At 32.8% G+C, this 23,072-nt stretch overlaps 1 protein-coding gene and 1 pseudogene across 10 annotated transcripts in view; one reads left to right on the top strand and one right to left on the bottom strand.

Moving 5' to 3' along the window:
- LOC105784769 (pentatricopeptide repeat-containing protein At3g14580, mitochondrial) overlaps nt 1-23,072 on the top strand; it is a 147,915-nt gene that overhangs the window by 9,652 nt on the left and 115,191 nt on the right. The gene's annotated exons all lie outside the window — the stretch shown is intronic.
- LOC105761354 (probable disease resistance protein At1g58602) lies at nt 4,762-12,761 on the bottom strand (annotated as a pseudogene).

Raw genomic sequence — 23,072 nt, 5'->3', positions numbered from 1 at the left:
TCACCACTGTCATGCCAGTTTTCTTGGGCACGACATGAACTGGGCTAACCCAATCACTGTCGGAGATCGGGTATATCATTCTAGCATCCAACAGTTTCTGGATCTCCTTCTTTACTACCTCCATCATCGGTGGATTAAGGCGCCTCTGAGCATCTCTCTTCGGTTTTGTGTTATCTTCGATGGAAATTCTGTGCATACAGGTAGATGGACTTAGCCCTTTTATGTCGGCTATTGTCCAACCAATAGCTTCCTTATAATCCTTCAGAACTCGAACTAGACTTTCCTCCTCGTCTTTGGTTAGTTTGTTTGACACTATCACCGGTAAGGTGTCTTTCTCTCCCAAAAAGACGTACTTGAGGTGGTCTGGTAATGCTTTGAGCTCCAAGGTTGGTGGCTGCAAGACCGAAGGTAACATTTTAATTTTGGAAGGTAATAGTTCATATTGATTACCTCGATTCGTCAATGATGGTTGCGTCTCCAAGTGTTTGACAATTTCTCGTAACAGATCTTCTATAACTGCTAATTCTTCGAGACGACTTAAAGCATCCACGTCAATGCTTTTGTAAAAGATAGTTTCCAACTCATCAAAGTCATAATATTCAGAATAGTTTTGAGTTAAACAATCTATACTATCAATACTGAAAATATTCGATAATGAGTGAGGATGACTCATGGCTTCGTAGACATTGAATTTCACGATCTCGCCATCAAACTCCATTGTTAACGTTCCACTCTGAACATCAATTTTTGCGCTTGCGGTACTTAGAAACGGCATTCCAAGTAAAATGTCAGACGAATTAGTTGAGTTATCGTCCTCCATATTAATAATGTAAAAATCTGCAGGGAAAACTAATTCGTTAACTTTAACAAGGACGTCTTCAAGCAACCCTTCGGGATAGATGACTGACCTGTCCGCCAATTGGATTATTACTCCTGTCTTTTTCAAAGGACCCGCGTTAATTAATTTATAAATAGGATAAGGCATAACATTAATGGAAGCCCCTAAATCACACATGGCTTTCTTAATGCCTACATTACCTATCTCACAGGAAATAGCAAACATACCTTGGTCATTGTATTTGGGCGGAACTTTCTTTTGCAGTACCGCGGAGACATTTTCTCCTACGTTTACTCTTTCGTTACCTAGTAACCTCTTCTTGCTAGTACACAATTCTTTGAGAAATTTTGCATAGCGAGGGTTTTGTTTGATAACGTCGAGCAAAGGGATATTTACCTTCACCTTCCTGAACGTTTCGAGGATTTCTTTCTCTTCCTTCTCTTTCTTATCCTTTGCGAGCCTCCCTGGAAAAGGAGGTGGCATCACAATCGGTTTTTGAATTTCTGATTCTGGGCTGGCTTTTGGATCAGAGATATGTTTTTCCCGCTCATTTTCTTGCCCATGACTTTTATCAGGAACTATTTCCAAAACTTTTCTGCTACGAAGGGTTATTGCACTTGCATTCTGCCTAGGATTCGGCTCTGTTTGGGAAGGTAATTTACCTTGAGATTCCAAACGACTAACTGCCATCGAAAGTTTACTAACTTGATTAGTTAACTCTTGTATTGATGCGTCTGTACTTTGTTGGTATTTTGCAACGTCGGCTGCAAGTCTCTCCATAACAGCTTCTAAAGACATACTCGGCTTGGGTGGCAGTTGCGGTGGTTGCAAAGGTTTCGGTTAGTATGGCGGATTATATCAAGGATTGGCTCCATAATTCAAGTTGGGATGATCCTTCTACCCGGGATTATAGGTGTTGGAGAAAGGATCATAGCGTCTTTGTGGTGGTCCTGGAAAGCCTCTGACAGCGTCAACATGTGCCGTTGAATTTTCGCTAAGGACTGGGCACAAATCCGTCGGATGTTCAGATGTAGTACAAATTCCACACAGTTGGGTCAGATTCTTCTTTTCTGTAAGCATAGATTGAACAACATTGGTAAGTTTATCCAATTTATCTTCTAATGATGAAACGTTTACCCCATTAACCCGTCTTGTGGATTCTGAATTTGGCCGATATTGTTGAGAATTTGCCGCCATGGTGGATATAAGTTCTCTTGCCCTTTGATGAGTCATATTGACAAGCGCCCCTCCACTAGCAACGTCAATCATTTTCATTTCCATAGGGAGCAAACCCTCGTAGAAATACTGAAGAAGTGATTGCTCGGTCAAACCGTGTTGAGGACAACTTGCACACAGTTTTTTGTATCGCTCCCAATAGTCGTAGAGCGATTCACTCTCCATTTGGCGAATTCCCACTATGTCTCTTCTCAGTTCAGCTGCTCGCGATGCTGGGAAAAATCTGTCAAGAAAAACACAAGATAAGTCATCCCATGTTGTAATAGAATCGGGGGGTAAGTAAAATAACCATTCTCTTGCTGTATCAACTAAAGAAAATGAAAAGGCCCGAAGTTTAATTTCATCTTCGGTTACTCCCTGTGGTTTCATGCTTGAGCAGACCATGTGGAATTCTCTCAAGTGAGTGTGTGGATTTTCATTCTTCAAGCCTCGAAAAGTGGGCAAAAGGTGAATTAGGCCAGACTTCAACTCGAACGGGGTTTCTCCGGCTAGATAATTGATGCATAACGGTGTTTGCTCATTGGGTGCAGCGGCTAGCTGACGAATGGTTCGGTTCTCCATCCTTTCTGGTTCACCAAAACCGTCTTCTGGTTCTTTCGCTTCAGGAAGTGGTTCGGTCTCAGGTTCAACCACTTCGACTTGTTTTCCACATTCAATTGCTTCTACACGTTTAAGAATTTTCATCTCTTTACGTCGCGCTCGTGCTAATTTTTCGATCTCTGGGTCGTATTCGAGATCTCCGGATGAAGATCTGGTCATGAAGATGATTTAAACAATTTGTAAGTGTTGCCAGTCCCCGGCAACGACGCCAAAATTGATGGGTGTCGAATCCACCAATAGAAACCTACACCTTAGTTTGCAAATTATGCAGTATAGGGAGTAGGGTCGATCCCTCAAAGACTGGTTTACTGTAAATTGTTGCTCGCTTGACTAGATTTATGTCAGGGCAGCTGTCGTGCCCAAGACGTTCGGGGGGGGATAAAAATTTGAAAACCTGAAATTAACAGAAAAATAACGTCAAAAGTAAAAGTTGAAAACAGAATAATAAAAGTTGTGAAATAAATATTAAGAAAAATTAATTAGAATGAGCTCAGCTTTAGGCGCGAATTTTCCTCGTCTTTGAACCGATCCTCGAAACTGGATAAACTCCTCTTTTCCAATAAGCTAGTTATAGCTACCAAGGACGCCCGTACACCAACTCTTCCTTGTGTAAATTAGTTATGGAACGTCCAATAACTAACCCTTACCGATCGAACAACCACGAAACGTTCGTGATTTAGAACTCCGACAGCTTTGCGTTCTAGAAGAGCCTAACTCGAACCAATACCCTCAACCGTGTGGGATATTTAAATCCGGTTACTACCTCCCTTGACGGAACCAAACAGCTATCTCCACTTGGCACGCCCATGTGTTCACAGAAAACCGATTAGAAACGTTCCTTTCGGAATTCCAACTGTACGTCTAACCACACTAAATCAAACGACGTCTTTTTTGACTTAATGTTGATCTGACTCTGTGAGCTGACAAAATCATACTCTTAATCTGGAGAAGTAATAAGTACTGGAATTTTAGGAGTTAAATGGCTCGGGTTCGTAACTCACGGGTTTTGAAGAGGCTAAATTCGGCTTAAAGCTGAAAATGGGTTTAGTTGGCTAAGGTTTGGGACATGTTGGTATTTGATAAATTAAATAAGGTAGAAAGGGTGAAAAGATGGGTGACGTGATTGAGTATGAGGGGTGGAAAAATATATATTAAAGTGGGGTGGTTGAAAAAGGGAATTTAAAAAAGGAGTTGTAAATGGTAAGTAGTAACTAGCTGGAAGTTTTAGGAATTGAAAGTTAAAGAAACTAAAGACAATAAATAAATTTATGAAAAGTTGAAAATAAAGGTGAAATGGATGGTTGGCTACTGGAACTAATAAATTGAAGGAAGACAAACTAAGAAATAACAAAGGCTACGTGAGAAAGGAGAGAATTGAAAGATAAAAGCTAAATATTTTTTGATTAATGAATTGATGAACAATACATGCTCTATTTATACTAGAGGATTTACTAAATTATGAGCCAACTAGTCATAGAAAATTAAGGAAAAAAAATATTCCATGACAAAAAAATCCCAAAATAATCTCCCCCACTAAGTCAACAAAATTTTCAGCTAATTAATATTGGAAAAATTCTACTTTGGCCCTCATTCTTTGCTTTTTTCTTTAATTTGGCCCAATTGTTTCATTTTTCTTCTATTTAGCCCCAAATTGCATTCCTGCACAAAATTCAACAAATATGGAAAAATTAGTGGTGCATTCTCATAAATTAACCAACTTAATTACATAAAATATGTAACTTTAGCATTTAATCAATCGATTAAGTTGGATTTGAAATCTTCGATTCCCTTGAATATTTTTTTTTAGTTTGTTATCATCAAGATATTGTTGATAGATATAAGAAGCAAAGCATGGGGATACAAAATCTTGAATCTAAATATCGATTTTGGAATCTTTGATCCCCTTGGATTCCTTTGCGTTTTTTATAAAGCATAGCTTGCCAAACCATTTGATAAAAAAATTCAAATTGTATCTTCTTTTTTTCTGTTAGACAATGTAATTTGGAAGTGTTATTAGTTTGTAAGATTTAATTTTTCCTATTTTTTGTTTTGGAAGTGTAACCATTAAACTTGATATGATATCGTAATTTTTATGATGAATACCAATCGACTTGCATAAAATAAGGAAATATGTTGAAACGGGAATGTGTCCAACATACAAATATAAAATAATGAAGTGATGAATTTTACAATAGAAAAGCATGGTTGGCTTATACTATTACATTAAGTACATATAAAAAAAGAAAAAGACTCAAGCAGACTTAAGTAGGGAAAAAAAAGAAAGAGAAAGCAAAGCTAACAAATAAATATAGGAATGGTAAAGCAAAGCTAACAAATAAATATAAGAATGGTCACCGCAAACCAAAGCTACGTGGGAACAAAGGTCAGTGACGTATCCTTATCTGCAATTTTATGTTTTAAAAGACCAAAATGAATGTGTAATTAAATTGGATTGAAGGAAATAGAAATGGAGGAGGGGTTTGGTACCTTGCTAATCCAGACACCTCCCATTCTTCCAATACCTTATCTTGCAACCTTTTTATTGTAATTTGAAGAAAACAACAAACTAAATGTGGATTTGATCCCGTGAATAGCACTAGCAGGTGAAAAAATGGCTTCTTTATCTGAAAAGCAAAACTAAAAAGATCAATGTCTGACTTCCTTTGACTTTTAATAAATGTAATTATTCATTGGTGTGTTGACAAATGGAGTGAGAAGGTGAGACATTGTCAAAAACGAAAGATATATAAGCAGTAAAGAAAGTAGGAATCATGTCCTAAACTAGAGGTTATGAAATTACCTCTCAATTATCATTCAATCTATTAGCCTCATTTTTAGAATATGATAGAAGGAACATGTTTGACTTTGTAGAAATCTTCTCCTCCTTCCTCCTCCAATCTATCTTTGAATGCCTTTGGCATTGATTCAATCTTCAGTTCTTTGAGGGTTGTAATGAACTTCAATCCCTCTGGAAGCATCTTCAATTCTGGGCAACGCGTGATCTCCAACCGCTGAAGAGAAGGCATGGCTCCCTCATCCACCTTCCACTCCTCCAAATTGTTGAGCTTCGCAAGGATTAGAGACTCTAGTTTAGGAAAACCCTGAGCGGAGCAAAACATTTCCTTTCCTTTCAAAGAACATTCGAATTCAACAATCCTTAATTAGGCAGCTTCTCTAGTGTTGGCATTGGATCTACCTTAAACTCGCACGAACTCAACCGTATGTAAGCGAGATGTGAAGGGAAGTAGTGATACTCTGGTAACTCACTTATCTCTGCTGATATACTCAGGTTGCAAATACTTGTACAATTTGAAAGGAGGTGGCCCAAATGTCTTGGATCTATTTTTGAGCTGGATCCCCCAATGCGACCAATAGACAAGGAATGAATATATTTACTTCCGATTATGGGAGGATTCTCGCCCAACTCCTTCTCATTGAAATTTTCAATATAAAAAGGCCCATAAATCTCCAACTCTCTAAGATTTGTCATGTTGATAAGATCCTTCAGATAACAATACTTGGTGTTGAAGTTCACAAGTGTTAGGAGTTTTCTCAAAGTACCCAACTCCAACTTAATACTGCTTTTACAATAGAGAGGGAGATATAAATGTCTTAGTTGCTCCATCCTCCATATCACATTAGGTACATGAATTTTGTGATTCCTAACTCTTAAATCCAAGGTTTGCAAGCACCTTAAGTTGCCTAGAGATGATGGCAACATTGTCCGGAAGAACAGAACATCCTTTAGACTCAAGAATCTTAAATGGATGAGATTCCCTATATCACTGGGTAACTCCCACCCGGGCCAAAAACCATATGACGTTCTTGCTTTGTCATAGTTTAGGACTCTTAGCAATTTGAAGTTGTTGAACATGTATCTCCAAAATACCCGAAATTTAAGACGTACTGTAGAACCTGCCGAAATCTGAAGAATCCAAAATAGTGGATTACAACAATCGTCATAATGGTTTTTAACGTAATTCAACACTTCCAAGGGCAAACATTTTTCTAATGCCTCCTCCGGATAGCACTGATTGAAGAACAAAAGTGATCGAATATTTGGACTTTTAATGCATTGTATGAAAAAAGACTCATGCACAGAAACCCTACGAACCTTCCGAATCATAGATAATGAAGATGCATTCGATCGATCAACAATGAAGACAAAATTTTCTTGTTTTGCCTTTGATAAGCAAAGATCTCTCATCAGATCATGCATTTGAATCTTTTTGACCTTTAAGGTTGCCACATCTCTTTCTCGTACTTGAATCATGCACCTTTCCACAAGCTCCATTAAATAAGACTCCGCCACATCTTCCGCAATTTCCCCACCGTCTCTTTTTTCTTGCTTTGATGACACAATACCTTCAGCAAGCCAGAATTGAATCAATCTATCCACATCTATCGTGTAATCCTCCGGAAAATGGCTTAGATAGAGGAAACATGGTCTTAGATAAGGAGGCAAATCATCATAACTTAATGCTAACACATCCTCTGGTCCCTGATTTTTGCCTCTCTTCAAGTATGATTTTACATTGTCAGATATCTTTTGCCATTCGTTTAATGAATAATTCTTTGTAGCCAAAATTCCTCCCAATACAACAATGGCTAATGGCAGCCCTGCACAATGTTTAACCATGTTCTTTCCTAACTCGATTATTTTCTCATCGATTATATTTCCTGTATAAAAAAATTAGGAATAAAATTTAAAAAAATTAGGAAAATTAGGAATTAATTTAAGTAGGTGAAAGAAATGTAAAAATAGATGAACTCAAACTTATATTTTATTAATTTATTAAATAATTCTTAATATAAATTCATCACTTATAAAATTTAGTTTTTATTACGGTTATTAACTACACTTAAAAAATAAATCTATTTGAAAACTTTGAATACTTTATGGAACAGTCAATACTAAATAAGAAACTTCACTCTAATTAATTTAAGAGGAGATTCAAATAAATATATAATTCATTATATAAAAAGACTATTTAATTTTAAATTGGATATCCTCTTAGAAACAAATGAGATTATAAATAAGGGTTAGAAATTTGTGTTGAGAGAATTCAGAGATAAAATTATAAGATTTTACTTATATTGTAGAAGTTAAGCATACAAAACAATTAAATTAATCTCTTTTTTGCAAATGATTTTAGCGAATTTTCTATCATAATTATTGGAAAATTATTAAAAGGATGTTTTGGAAGCTATTAAGAGTTTTTTGTTTTTTAGGAAGGAAATTTGGATGGGTTTAAATGAGATTGAGATAATTTTAATTCGAAGACTAAATATTTTGAATTAATTACATAATTTAGACTAATTAATCTTTATAATTTTGCCTAAAAAATCATATCGAAGATCATGGTGAATATATTGAAAGGAGTTCTAGGGTAGTGATTATGAATAATCAAAGTGCTTTTGTGGTAGGTAGACAAATACATGATAACTTCTTAATTGCTCAAGAGGTTTTCATCATTGAAATTGAAGAAGAGGGGTAAGAAATATGAGGTTGCTTGGAAGCTCGACATGAATAAAGTATATGACAGAGTAGAGTGGAGATTTCTAGAAACTATTTTAAGAAAAATGAGATTTGCTTTAACATGGATTGATTGGATAATGGAGTGTGTGAGGAGTGTTTCTTACACTTTGCTTATTAATGGTAAGTCTAGTAGAAAAATCTATCCATCTAGAGGTCTAAGGTAAGGTGACCCTCTATCACCTTACCCTCTTCCTTTTTGTTGTGAATGTTCTCCCTCGTACGATTAGCCTTAGACTCGAGTCTAGTTTTATTTCTAGGATTAGCCTTGGTAGTCATTATCCAATAGTGTCACATTTGTTATTCGAGAACGATCTCTGTTCTTTTTGAAAGCTAATTCGTTAAATTGTAGGAGAATGATTAACTTTCAAGAATACTGTGCAGCTTCTGGACGAAGGGTCAAGTATGATAAATCAAGCAACCTTTTTAGTGTGAATACTCCTCAACGAAAGGTTGATTCAAGACGAGACTAATATAGAGGGGGCTAACAATTCGGGCGTCTACTTGGGTGTCCCTTCTTTGTGGGAGCTTTCGAAAACATTAACTTTGAGGCATATCAAAAAAAAAAATGGTCCTTACCAAACTTAAGGGCTGGAAGCAGCAAACGTGATCTTGAAGGGGAAGGGAGGTTCTTATTAAAGCAGTAGCATGCGCTTCAATGTATACGATATCTTTTCGAATTTCCTAAAAAATTATGCGTGGAAATGAATTCAGCAGAAGGAAAATGAGAGACGTATTCATTGAAAAGCTTGGAGGACTTGCTCTACTTGCAAAACAATCTTGACAGTTAGTCCAGGATGCTGATGCTCTCTGGGCTAGGATTTTAAAAGGACTTTATTTCCCGAAATCTAATTTCCTTGAAGCTAAAAAGGGAGCTAGGTCATCATGGGTGTGGAGTAGCATTCTTGAAGGGAAAGAGTTTTTAAAAGCAGACTTTGATTTGGCAAGTTCTAAATGGCGAAATCATCCGGATTTGGGAAGATAAACAGCTGCTGGGAGTTAAAGATAGGAAATTAAAGCATCCTGGAAATATTGACGGATCCTCACCAACAAGAGTTGATGAGATCATTTGTTTAGAAGAACTAAATTGGGACTTACCCAGTATCTCAATGTGGTTAGAAGATATTGAAATTGCGAAATTAAAAGTTCCCCTTCACGAAACAGATGAGCAAGATAAATTGGTGTGGCCGTTTACAGCTGTTGGTCAATATCCGATGAAGTCAGGGTACAAGGAGTTGAGAAAGCACTATGGAAATGAGTCTTCTTTACGACCTTCCAGCTCTCACTTAATTGATAAGAGCACTTGGAAAGCTATTTGGAGCTTACAGGTAACGAGCAAAGTTAAAATTTTCTTATAGAAATTGTGTCATAATGCTATTCCATCTCGTTTTAATCCATGGAAAAGAAAGTGTGTTTCGAACCCAATTTGTTGTTTATGTGGTATTGAAGATGAGACTTTGAACATATTATTCTTAGTTGTAATTGGGTTAGGGAAATATAGTATGAGGCTTGTTTTGGTCTTCAAGGGCAAAATGATTCTCAATCATTGGACAGATGGTTCTCAAAGTTGTTACAAATGCCTTGTATGAGGGAGGATTTCAAAGTTAGAATTGTTTTCACTTGCTAGCACATCTGGAAAGCTAGCTGTGAGGTTACAATTGGAGGTGTGAAACTTGGTTTGGAGAGAATTATTCGAAGGATTAATTGCTCCATGAATGAATTCTTATCTACTCAATGGATCCTCTGTTCAAACAATAACTCTGATCGAACTAGGAAGTCAAAAACTTGTGCTGATATTTGGGAGAAACCACCAGAAGGTTGGGTTAAAGTTAAATTGTGATCGGGCATTTGACACCTGAATAGCTTGTGCTGGTATTAGAGTAATAGGCAAAAATTTAAGTGGGAAGATGCTGGATGGGATTGGTAAAAGGATTAAGTGGATTCATGTGAGGTTGTCGAGGCTAAAGCTATGGTTGGATGGATTGAATTAGCTATGAAGAACAAATGGACCAATGTAACAATCAAGACTGACTCCCAGACTATTGCTTCGAATATTAAAAAGAAGAGTCAAGATCGAAGATGGAGATTAAGGCTAGTCCTTCAGGTTTTTGATAAGCTGGTCATGCAACTTTCTTCTTTGAAAGTCAATGTTATTAGACGAGAAGCCAATAGGTTAGCGGATTGGTTTGCTAAATAGGTCGTAAAGAGATGTGCTGGTTGTTCGAATCAACTACCATCTTTCTTGGGCTTTACTCTTGATAAGAATGGTTCACCTGCGCCTCCATCTTTCTGATGCAAGGGTCCAGGATAAACATATAAAAGAATAACATGAAAGTGCTTAAGAAACTAAACAAGCATATAATCCAATAATTAAGGTAACATTAGGATGATCCTAAAAATTAAAGTTTTTTTGTCACATCATCAAATTTTAAAGAAATGAATTATTATTATACACTCATTCATGGAGAAATTATTTTATGGATCCTTCTGACCACATTATTCATAGTCCCTTTCCAATTATGTAATAACATTTCAACAATTTTTTCATTTCAACAATTTTTTCCATGTCATTGACACATAATTTTGGTAATTTTTTTACCCTGAATCTAGAATCCTAAATCCTAAATCCAAAACATAAATCCCCAAACTCATAACCCCAAACTCTTGAACCATGAATTCTAAACTTGTAACCCATAACCCTAAACCCTTGAACTTCAAACTTGAACCTCAAGTTCTAAACTTTAAATCTCGAATCCAAACCTTGAACTGTGAGATTCGGGGTTCAAGGTTTAGGTTCAGGGTTCGAGTTCAATGTTTGGCGTTTTGAGTTCAAGATAAAATAATTATCAAAATTATGTGTCAATGACATGAAAAATATTGCACAAAAATTATTTAAAAAAAAATTGGTTGCTCAAAAATAAAAAAATATTAACTTATGAAAAAAATAAAATGATTAAAATTTGTAAAAGAAGAAAAGATGATTGTTTATAATTTAAAAATTTATTATTTTAAATAATTTAATTAAAGTTAAATTAAGTTAGAGAAAATATTAAATATAAATGAGTGTATAATAATTCTTAATTATCTTAAAAATTTAATAATGTAACACTATTTTATTAGTGCCTAAAACTATATTTTTAAGATGATTCTAATATAATTTATTCGGTAAGCAATAGTGAAGTTATTAAAAATTATAATATAAAAGATAATGAATTTACCTATTAATTATATTTACGTGCGTGTACCATTAATTGATAAACTACAAAGCCTTGATTTCTTTTATTTATTTCATATTAAGGTTTTGAAATTTTGAAATAAAATAGATTTTATATATTTTAATAATTTAGCATATAACAAGAATTTTGCTATACGTATATTTACCTGTTTGAGGAAATACAATCTTTTGAAACAATTCCCAACTTTCTTCATCGTTTAGGCACTTCAACTCTGAAATAAGATACATAGTTATTTTCCATAAAAGGAATAAGTGTATTCAATTTTACCTAATTAAGAAAATTTTACCTCTTATCTCAGCGTCTGAAACTATCCCCTTGTTTCTAGAGGTGAGCAATATCTTGCTATTGCTATCACGGCCCGTTGCAACTGGAAAGGCAGGTTTTAGACTATCCCAAGCTTCACTGGTCCAAACATCATCAAGTATCACCAGACACTTTTTATCCTCCAAAGTTTTACACAACTTCTCTGCTAATTCTTGATCTCTTTTCTTCCTATCCTCTGCTAATTCTTCATCTCTTTTCTTCCTATCCTTGACATTTGAAGTTTTGAAACCAGATAGAATGTCTTCCCAAACATTTATTTTCTGGCATGGTTGAGAAACATATACAAAAGCGAAGTTTTCGAAATAATCTCTAACCTGAGGATGGTGATATATTTTCTTGGCGAGTGTGGTCTTTCCCAGACCACCCATGCCCCATATTGTAACAACCTTGCATCCACTTTCGTTCGTCAGAACTTTGACCAATCCCTCGGTATCATCAACTAGTCCTACAATATTATCATCCATAATATGTGGATAAGGCCGCCTTGATTCTCGTCTTTCAGTTGAAGAACTTGATTCTTCTCCTCTGTCCTTTAATTCCTTTACGCCGTAGGCCTGTAGTCGTCGGACCAAGTCGTTGATTCTTTCTATGATTTTCTCAATCTTTGACCTGGTTTCATGGAGCACCCATCCCTCTTTCAAACAGCAGGCTGATCTTTTAATACAACTCGCAAGACCTCCTTTGTTTTTGGGTCCAATCTTGAGAGCAAATTCCTCGACAACATCCTCGGCATCATAAGCAAGCTCTCTGATGTCAGCAACCCAAAGACGAATCATCTCATCCTTTGATTGTTTTGTCTCTGCGTCCATTAAGTATCTTTGCATCCATTTGAGCTCTGTTTGCAGACGATCAACTTGCTCCTCGACGCCCCATAGGAATATGGCTTCCTCAGTTAGCAGGTTGCCGATTGTTGTCACTGCAGATGTCACAGCAGACAAAGCCATAATAGTGATCGAGCTCAGAAAATTCTTTAAAATCTTGAATTTGGATTTCAATCTTGCTGGGAAAACAATTGCAAGAAGCAGTACTTAATTATAAAAGCAATTGCAAATCATTGCCCTTTTATACTTTTAGTAGTAATATATAGTTCTATTAAATTTATAAACAATTATAAAGCAACATTAATCATCAATAGAACGAGAATACGAACAAGAAAGGTATATTCATAATAGAATGAGAAAACAAGCAAGAAAGGTATGTTCAAAATAGAATGAGAATACTAACAAGAAAGCTATATTCATAACCGAATGAGAATACAAACAAGAAAGCTATATTCCTATGAATTACTTTATAACCTTGTCTGTATATTATCATATGTATTTTTATGAATAAAATTATGTATATTTTTCACTTATAAATTATGTATATTTATATATATATATATTTTCATCTTTAATTTAAAAAATTTTGTATAAGTAGTTTATATACTCTTAAACGGTTTGTTTTATAATTGTGAATATTTTTCATATTTATCATTAATTATTATAAAATTATTGCCTTCTGTTTTACTTAATTTTTAAAATTAATATTATAGTTTACTTTCTTATATAATTATAAATTTATACATTATTTAAAAACTAAGAGAACTATTATTTTAAAAAGTAATTAAGGATTAATGGCTTGAAATCAAATGTAACACATATGCATTAGAAACTGTACATTTAAATGTAAACAAAAACAAAATTATTTCTAAAATTTAAAATTGATCAAAGGGATGACTAAATGTTAAACCAAATATTTTCAAAATTAAACCATTATATAAACCAATAATAATAAAATTTATGATTGAATCGGTTCAATAGACTCATATTATATAACTTTTTACATGTAAATAAACTGACTCTTAATGGAATTAACATTTAGTTATTAAAATATATTAAATGATTAAAGATATTTTTAAATAAAAATGTTAATTCTATTAAAATTTGACAATGACGAGAAATTAGGCAAAGACAGAGAAATTTGGTTGTGAGATGGATTAAGATAGGGTACACTACAAAATGGTCATCAAATTATTGATTTCATTCTATTTTGATCACTTAATTATTAATTTTTATTTAGTCATTAAATTTTAGAAATTAAATATTTTGATCACTTCCTCATTAGTTGCAATTAGATGAGTGACAAGAAAATGATATGAACTTGTTTAGACATTCTATCCATTTGATTCTAAATATAAAATTTCCAACAAATTTAATCCTTGATATTTACAAAATTTCTCATTTTAGTTCAAATTCTTAAAAATAAAAATAAATTTAAGCTCAAAATTTCTGAAATTTGTCAATTTAGTTCTAATTCTAAATTATTAAAATATAATTAATTTTTATAATATATGATACTTATAACAAACAAAAATCAAGTTGAACATCCTAACTTGATTTAATAGATAAGGTTAGAAATTTTTATTTATTTAATTATGAATGTAATAAGCAAGTAAAAATTGATTATGCAATATTCATCTTCTTCTTCCACGCCCCCTAGGCCCCCACTCACAAGTCACATAATCACTTTTTTCTATGTGGATTAAAACACTTCCGTGTCTCTCCTTTGCTTTTCCTTCATTTAACAAAAGGAGGGAGCTGAAATTCAGAAATTTTGAGTAGAAAAAGGGGAACTTCAAAGCTTAAAACCCAAACCCTTTATGGAGTTATCATTGAAAGTGGGTTCAATTCGGTGCTATGTCAACAGTTGCAGTGTGGTATTGCTGCCTCGGTTCGGTGGACCTGAGGTGTTGCAGCTTTGATCCGATGTGTCTGTTCCTGATCTTAAGCCCAATGAAGCTCTTGTTCGAGCCTGAGCTGTTTCTATCAATCCCCTTGATTCCACCAGAGGAAGTCCCTCCTTGCTGCATGTGAAGAATTTCTTTTTAATTAAATTCCTTGTTCGATTTATATGATTTGATTTAATTTGCTTAATTCATCCATGAGTTGGTTTTTTCGTTGCCATGAAAATGTGAAGAGAAAAGAAAAGAATTTAAAATGTTGGATGGAGCTAGATTTTCTTTTATATAACATAAAATATATCTTTCCTTTTTCTAAAATTTTTGGAATTAAAATTAAATTTACAAATTTTGAAGACTAAATTTATTGAAATTTTAGGATTTGAACTATAACAATAGATTTTGTAAACATTTAGGGTTAAATCATTGAACATTTTATATTTAAAATCAAATTAATAGAATATGTAAACATTAGATGATTAAATTTGTTATTAGACCAATAAAAAAGCCCACATTAACTTCCTATCACTCATCTAACGATAACTAATGGGAGAGTGATCAAAATATTTAATTCGCACCGCTTTCATTAAACATCAAAACGTATCGTTTTGATAAACTCTCAACCTCAAAATGCAGCGGTCAACTAACTAATTTTAACTAACATCTTTTTCCATAACATGAAACTACTCATAATCAACTCATGATTTGACCACCACCGACTTGTGGCCTTCCCATCAAGTTCATGCTTAACCACTTAATCCTTGAGGATGATGAGGTCTCTCTCTTAATATATATATAGTAGGGTTTTTGAACTTCAATTGAATAAAATTGAAAAAGAAGCAACGAAAAATCATTTTAAAAAAGCGAAGAAGTTATGCCTTTGTTTATGGTTTTGGTTGACTTGTGTATCAAGAAAAGTGAATATAAACATATATATAGAGAGAGAGTATAGTTTTTTGAACTTGAATTGAACGAAGAATCTAAAAAGCAGCAAAGGTAAAAAAGGAAAAAAAAGATATGCCTTTGTTTATGGTTTTGGATTGCTTGTGGAGCAAACAAAAATGAATACAAACAGCGTACGTGATTCCTCCATTGTTTCTTGTAGCTAAGCGTGGACCATTATGCACTTTTTAATACCAGCGGTTACCCAATATTTACAGGTTCAAGATTTCAACTCTTTCTTTTAGTTAGAACCGTTTTTCTTTACTTAAATAATACACCATTAATCCACTTCATGTGTATTTCTGTGTGTATATATAACTTGGAATAGAACTTTTCATCCAAAGTAGTCATACTAACAAATGTGGCTGCGATTGAGTGGTATTTTACAACATTCATATCTTAGCTATTGAGATTTTCTCGCACCTTGAACTTAAAATAGTTAGCTATTTTTCTCTTGTAACATAATTCGAATCATAGACATTTTAGCATTGAGTTTTATAATGAAAACAACATGATTATACTGAATTTTATAAATCTTTAAGCATCGAGTTTTAGGATATTTCTCCCGTTTCGACCTTACATTTCAAGACTCGGACATCTTGACTTGCACACATATTATGTTCAATATTTTCATCGAATCTGAATAACATAAAATTAGAAAGAAAATAAGTCAAATGAAATAAATATTTCTTGAAAATTGAGAATTGAAATAAGATAATTTGATTTCATTCTGGCAGTTTTTAGAAAGTAGGTTGCAAATGAGGGATTCAAATTTTAGATTTATTGATAAATATCATTTGTATTAATTAAGTGTATTTGAAATATTCAATCAATTATCCTTTTCTTTTCAGCTTATTATCATCAAGCTATTGTTGGTAGATATAAGAACAAACCCTAAAGAATGAAATGCAACCATTTATTTCTTTTTGAATTTTGTTAGATAATGTAATTTGGAATTTCTAGATTATGTTTACTCGTTTATTTTCTTTGTGATTTAGTTTATCTTATTTAATCTTCGAGATAAACATATTGTGGATTATATGTGTTGACATGTAATTAATTGGTGAATTTTTTTTCTTTTTCTGGTTCGGAAGTGTCGAGATGAATTGCAATCATTGGACCCTATCGTCACAAAGATTGTTGAGTTAAGAATTAAGATACTAAACAATGAAAAAGATTACGTTGTATACCAATCGGATTACCCAAAATGAGGAAATATGTTAGAAATGGGAGGTGTTTTAAGCATATGGAGCTGAAATAAATTCGTTGAATGGAGCATTCCAAGGATGTATATAATACTTCATCAACTACTAGTTCACCAATATTTAACCGTATTGCACGAATTTAAGACGAATATCGAACTTGAATATGTGTCCGACATACATATATTTAATTTTAAATATTTATATATTAAGATATATAATATACCTCATGAACATTTAATTAAGGAAAAGAAAGATTAACAAAAAATAAGGTTAGTCAGTGCACTTTTAATTTTATCAATTTTAATATGTATATTTTTGAATTTGTCAACTTCAATTTCTGTATTTTTTTTAATTTTAAAATTTTAGTTTTAACTCAAACTGTAGCAATTAAATTTATTTGGTTAAATTCAATTACTAGTCTTATACTATGAGTATAGTTATAGATTTAGCCTATATTCTCCAATTAGATCATTGTAAGTCCCTCTACTTTTTGAATTTTGAAATTTCAAAGTGTCCACACAAATGAAAGTCTTTAATCCATTAAGTGGAATTTTGGTGAGTAATATGTCAAAATAACAAGTGACATGGCATTACACATATAATAATTTGTTTGTCATGTAATATTTTGAAAATAACAAAGCTTAACTTAATGAATTTAGCAATTATCGTTTGGTGAGGATTAAAATTTTCAAATTTGAAAAGTACATTTATTAAAAATGTCCAAAATAAAGTATAGAGATTATATCCACAAATTTTGTAAAGTACAAGGACTAATGGCATAACTTAACTTATTATTTTCTATATTATGAGGAATGATTGAGAAAAAAATGATTTTACAAAACAAATCCCTAAACATCATCTCACCTAACGGGTTGAGCGTTTGATCGGATCTAGTCAAAAAAATTTTGAGTCCATTGAGTTAATGAATCTTATTTTATCATCTTAACTTGATTTGAAAATTTTTTAATCAAGTTGAGTGAAATAAAATTTAAGTCAAGTTAAATAAATTTATTCGAGTTAAATTAAAAAATTAAACATGTCAAATTGAAATCTTCTTAACAATATGCCTCAACTTCAAGTTAGTACATAGAACCCAAACTCTTGGCCTAGTGACATTGGGTGATCACCGCAACAACTCAGGTTGTGGGGTCGAATTGAAAGGACAACTGATCTACCGTAATTTGATATGTCAAATTAGGGTTCCTCGTTATACTTAAGGAGCTTGTTTTCAAGCAAATTAGTGTTTTTTTCTGTAGTTTAGCGTAGTTTTTAGATTTTAGATTTAATAAGTGTTTAATGTGTTTTGTGTTTTGTGCTCATTTTGAGACTCAAATTGGTAAATGTGCCATTTGGACCCTAACGATCGATTAAGTGTTGTAGGAACTTGACGATGACCCGAAATTGTGCAAAAACATAACAAAGGAAAGAGGTATCACGACATCACAACATGGACATCGCGATACCTTCCACAGGCTTGAAATGAAGACCACCTATAGTGGTATCATGATATCCCCCTTAGGTATCGCGATACCCAGCTACCAAGGAAGACCCCCATTTGAGACAGTCCACGATAACGCGATACTCTGTGTTGGATATTGCAATATTGTCATGAGGGGACCAAAAATGACATTAGGGGTAGTCCTTGTCCAACTAAAACACCAATAAAAAGAAACGTTCAAGGGCATTTTAGTCAAGAAAAATGGGTCAGAATAGCTACTAAAAGAAGCCAAAATTTGGCTGAAGAAAGAGGACCATTAGACATAGTTTAGAGTAGTTTTTTCTTAGTTTTCTCTACACATTTTAGGGTTTTACATTTTCCTTCTTCTTCTATAGCTGTAGTGCTAATCTTATTTCATTTTTCTTCTTGTTCTCATCATTCATTAAGTTAGTTATCACTGTAGCTAGGGTTTATTTACACTTTTAGTACTTCCCCTTCTCTTGTAATGACATTTTAATATTTTGCTTATTGTTATTTTAGTTTCCTTTAATTCCATCTGTAACAAAACTTTAACTTCAATGTTCCTTGTTCATATTTTTGTTGTCGATTACTCATCTTCACTTTTATTTTTAAGTTTTACAAGTAACAAATTTCAACTTGTATTTTCTTGTTAAGTTTGATGTTAATGATTGTCATGTTTTCTTCTTTTATAATTGTTAGCTTTGTTTTTAGCATGAATACTAAACTTTAAGGGGATTGGTTGATGGAGATGTGAGCAAGCTGATTTTTGAGTAAGAGACTAAATTTCAATAATTAGACTAAATTTAATAAGCCTAAAAACTTAGTATTGACACCCCTTAGGGAAAATCAGGATAAGTGAGACCGAGAGGTAATCTTATTAGGTACCAATTCATTAGTCTTGAGTTAACCACTGAAATTGAGAGATAAAGTAGACTAATTTGTCTAATTTGGTAAAGTTGAGACCGAGAGGTAAAATGGAACTACTTTTGGAATTTAAGCAATTTAGATCCCTAATTTGATGATTATTGAACCACATCAAAGTTAACCAACCACTGTTTGTTCTTGACTGGATAGTTTTTGAGTTTTGCATACATTACGATTTAGTCGTTTTGGTAATTAGATAAAAAAATTAGTTTAAAAACTCAGATGTAAATGTTAGATATTGATGTATTTAGTTTTTCCTCCAAGTATTTTCATATCGTTATTGAATAATCGTGCATGTCTCATGGTCATGTATTGAGTCAAACTTACATAGCTTTTGGTCCACATAATCATCTTCCATCTATGTTATGTACATATATTATCATATGTGTGATGTTAGCTTAATTGTAAGAAATGGTCGGTTTTGCATTGTGAAGGTCCTAGAATGAGTGTGAAGCCATTGCGTAAAGGATTTGTCAAGTGCTTGAACGTAATTGGAATATCTAAATTTGTTCATCTTGTTTGCTCAATGACTAACAATTTTTGCCTTTGATCACCCAAAATAGTCATACTAACAAATGTGGCTGTGATTTTGTATGGTATTTTGCAACATTCATAACTTAGCTACTGAGATTTTATCACACCTTGAACTACAAATAGTTGGCTGTTATTCTCTCGTATTCTAATCCGAATAACATAGGATATTATATACATTTTATCATTGAGTTTTATAACGAAAATAATAAGATCATATTGAATTTCATAAATCTTTAACTTTGGGTTTTAGGATATTTCTCCCATGCCGACCCTATATTTCAAGATTTGTGCACACATGCTATTTTCAATCTTTTTATCAAATCCAAATTAAATTTTGGGAAAATTTTTTTTACTTTTATTTATTTTTAGCTTATTATCATCTAGATATTGCTGGTAGATATAAGAAGAAAAGCTTCCAAAGAATGAGAACATGGCGATACAAAATCTTAAATCAACTAAGATAGATCTCGAATTTGGGATCTTTGATTCCCTTAGATTCTTTTTCTTCTATAAAGCATCGCTTGCTAACCATCAAATGTTGATACAAAATCCAATGGCATCTTCTTTCTTTTTGTTTGATAATGTAATTTGTAACTTCTAGATTATATTTACTCATTTACTTATTGTATGATTTGATTTATCCTATTATATTTTATAGATAAAGATATCATGGATTACATATATTTACATATTACTGGTTGGTAAGATTTGATTTTTCCTATTTTTTCTTTGAATGTGTTGGGATGAAGTGCAACTATTGAATTCAATATCATAATAAAGATTATTGAGTTAAGGATTAGCATAATAAAAATAGAAAAGATTGCGTTGAATGCCAATTGGCTGGCACAAAATGAGGAAATATGTTGAAACGAGAAATGTGTCCAACATAAATTTATATATATATATATATTCATTTTTAAAAAAATAGGTATATATTAAGATCATATTCTCTTATTTTGTATCCATATCTAAATATATATCAAACACTTATATTTAAGGAAAATGAAGAGTAGAAATGATTATAGACAACGAAGTGTTGAATTTTACAAGAGAAAAGAATGGTTCTTCTTTGGCTTCTAATATTACATTAAGTATATGATAAAGGAAGAGAGAAAGACTCGAGCAGACGGTAAAATAAGAAGAAAGCAAAAGTAACAAATAAATATAGGAAAAAAATAAAAACAATGCTATGTTCGAACAAGGGTCAGTGACGTCTCCTTATCTGCAATTTTATGTTTTAAAAGACAAAAATTACTGTGTAATTAATTTAGATGAAAGGAAATTGAAATGGAGGAGGGGTTTCGTATCTTGCTAATCCAGAGAGCTATACCATATCTTGCAATCGTTTTATTGTAATTTGAAAAGAAAAAACAAAGAAGCAACCAGTCTATGTGAACAACAATAGATATATAGAAGAGGGAAGATAATTCCAAATCACCCACCATATAACACTAAAAATATCATATCCCTAAATAACGAAAAGTATAGGGGAGTCGGGTCAAATACTCAGGGACTAGATCGCCATGGTTCCTCATTTCTCGAAATCCTGAGCACGGTCGTGCCAAAGAAAAACAGCTGACCTAGAAAAAAATAAAATAAAACATAATTAAAAATATGAATGAATTGAAATTAAATAGATCGAAATCGTAATTGTGATAAGAAACAGAATTGAGAAAAAAAAAGGATTTTTCAATTGAGGGATTCCAACCTCTGGTTATCTTGATTAGCCTTGACGTCGTAAATTAGCGAACCGACTGTGCAACCTTCCCAAAACATACAAAGTGGTCATTCTTTGCACAAAATGAAAAGATTACTTTTGAAATGAAATTTTAGTGAGAAAAGAAAAGAAACAAAATGGCTAAGAGCCTTAGAGAGAAGGACATTTTTTACAAAAGTGACGAGTGAGTATTCATGTCACTCCATCCCCTATTTATAGTACATAAAAAACCTTAGTTTGATCCTATTTAAACTTTAAATGATAATGTTTAAAAGATATAATTTGAAATTAAATCTAAACAATATAATAATCCTAACAATAATCCTAAGATAAAATTCAAATTTAAACAAAATCTTATGTTCATAAATCTCTCCTTTGAATTTTTGCCCCAAGTCTTCCACACTTTGTATTTTCGGCACCAAGCTTTTTACCTCCAATTTAGTCCCTACAAGGTAAAAAACCATAAACAACCCAAATTAGTAGGATTGTATTCATTGGTATTATCAAGCTTGAGTATTATCAAACTTCGTACAGCTTTTAATAAATGTAATTCATTGGTGTGTTGACAAATGCTGAGATATTGTAAAAAATAGATGATATATAAGAAGCAAAACTAGGTGAAACTTGAATAATTACGAGCTGGAAATAAGATCTAAACATGCAAAGAAAGCAGGAAACATTTCCTAAACTAGAGGCTATAAAATTACCTCTCAATTATCTTTTAATCGAAAGTCTCAGTTTGAAAATATGATACGAGGAACATATTTGACCTTGTAGAAATCTTTTCCTCTCTCCTTCACTTCATCCTTGAATGCCTTTGGCATTGATTCAATCTTCAGTTCTTTGAGGGTTGTAATGAACCTCAACCCCTCTGGAATCATCTTCAAGTTTCCGCATTTCCCAATCTCCAATCGCTGAAGAGAAGGCATAGCACCTTCATTCACCTTCCACTCCTCCAAATTGTGGAGACTCCAAAGGCTTAGAGACTCAAGTCTAGGAAAACCCTGCGCAGAGCAAAACATTTCTTTTCCTTTGAAAATTACTTCGAATTCAAAAACCCTTAAGTTCGGCAGCTTCTCTAGTGTTGGCATTGGATCTTCCTCAAGGTTGTAGAATCTCAATTTTATGTAAGCGAGATTTGAAGACAAGGAGTGGCAATCTTGAAACTTACTTACATCTGAAAGAAAACTTGCAAATACTTGTATGACGAGAAAATAGATGGGCCAAATGTTTTGGATCTATTGATTCGCCTTCACATAGTACATAATTTTTCTTTTGGCCATTAGACCCTATTCCTATAATCTATAATCTATCTATAATATCTATAAAAGCATAAGTTTTAAAAAATTGAATCGATAAAATATCATTTTTTTAGATTACTAAATTAACATTTAAAAATAATTATAATCAATTTAAAAGTGAAAATATATGATAGTAGTTATATTGAAACAAAAGTTGTGATAATCATAATAAATTTAAATTTATTATTTGGAAAAAGAAATATATATATATATGATAAAAAAAGTTGTGATATTCTGAGTTTATTTGAATTTTTAGTTTAATTCAAGGATTAAATTGAATTTCTATTTAAATTGAATTTTTAGTTTAATTCAACTAACTTTAGCTAACATTTTTATTTCATAACATGAAACTACTCATAATCAACTCATGGATCGACCACCATCGACTCGTGGTCTTCCCATCATCTTCATGCTTGACCACTTACTCCTTGAGGATGACGAGGTCTCACAATCTCTCTCTCTTAATATAAAAAGTAGCCAAAAACAAGAAAACCATTAAAA

This window comes from Gossypium raimondii, chromosome 11 (assembly GCF_025698545.1).
Source record: "Gossypium raimondii isolate GPD5lz chromosome 11, ASM2569854v1, whole genome shotgun sequence".
NCBI classification, from domain to species: Eukaryota; Viridiplantae; Streptophyta; class Magnoliopsida; order Malvales; family Malvaceae; genus Gossypium; species Gossypium raimondii.
Note: the sequence above shows the minus strand (reverse complement) of the source record. Positions and strands in the feature narration are given on the sequence as shown.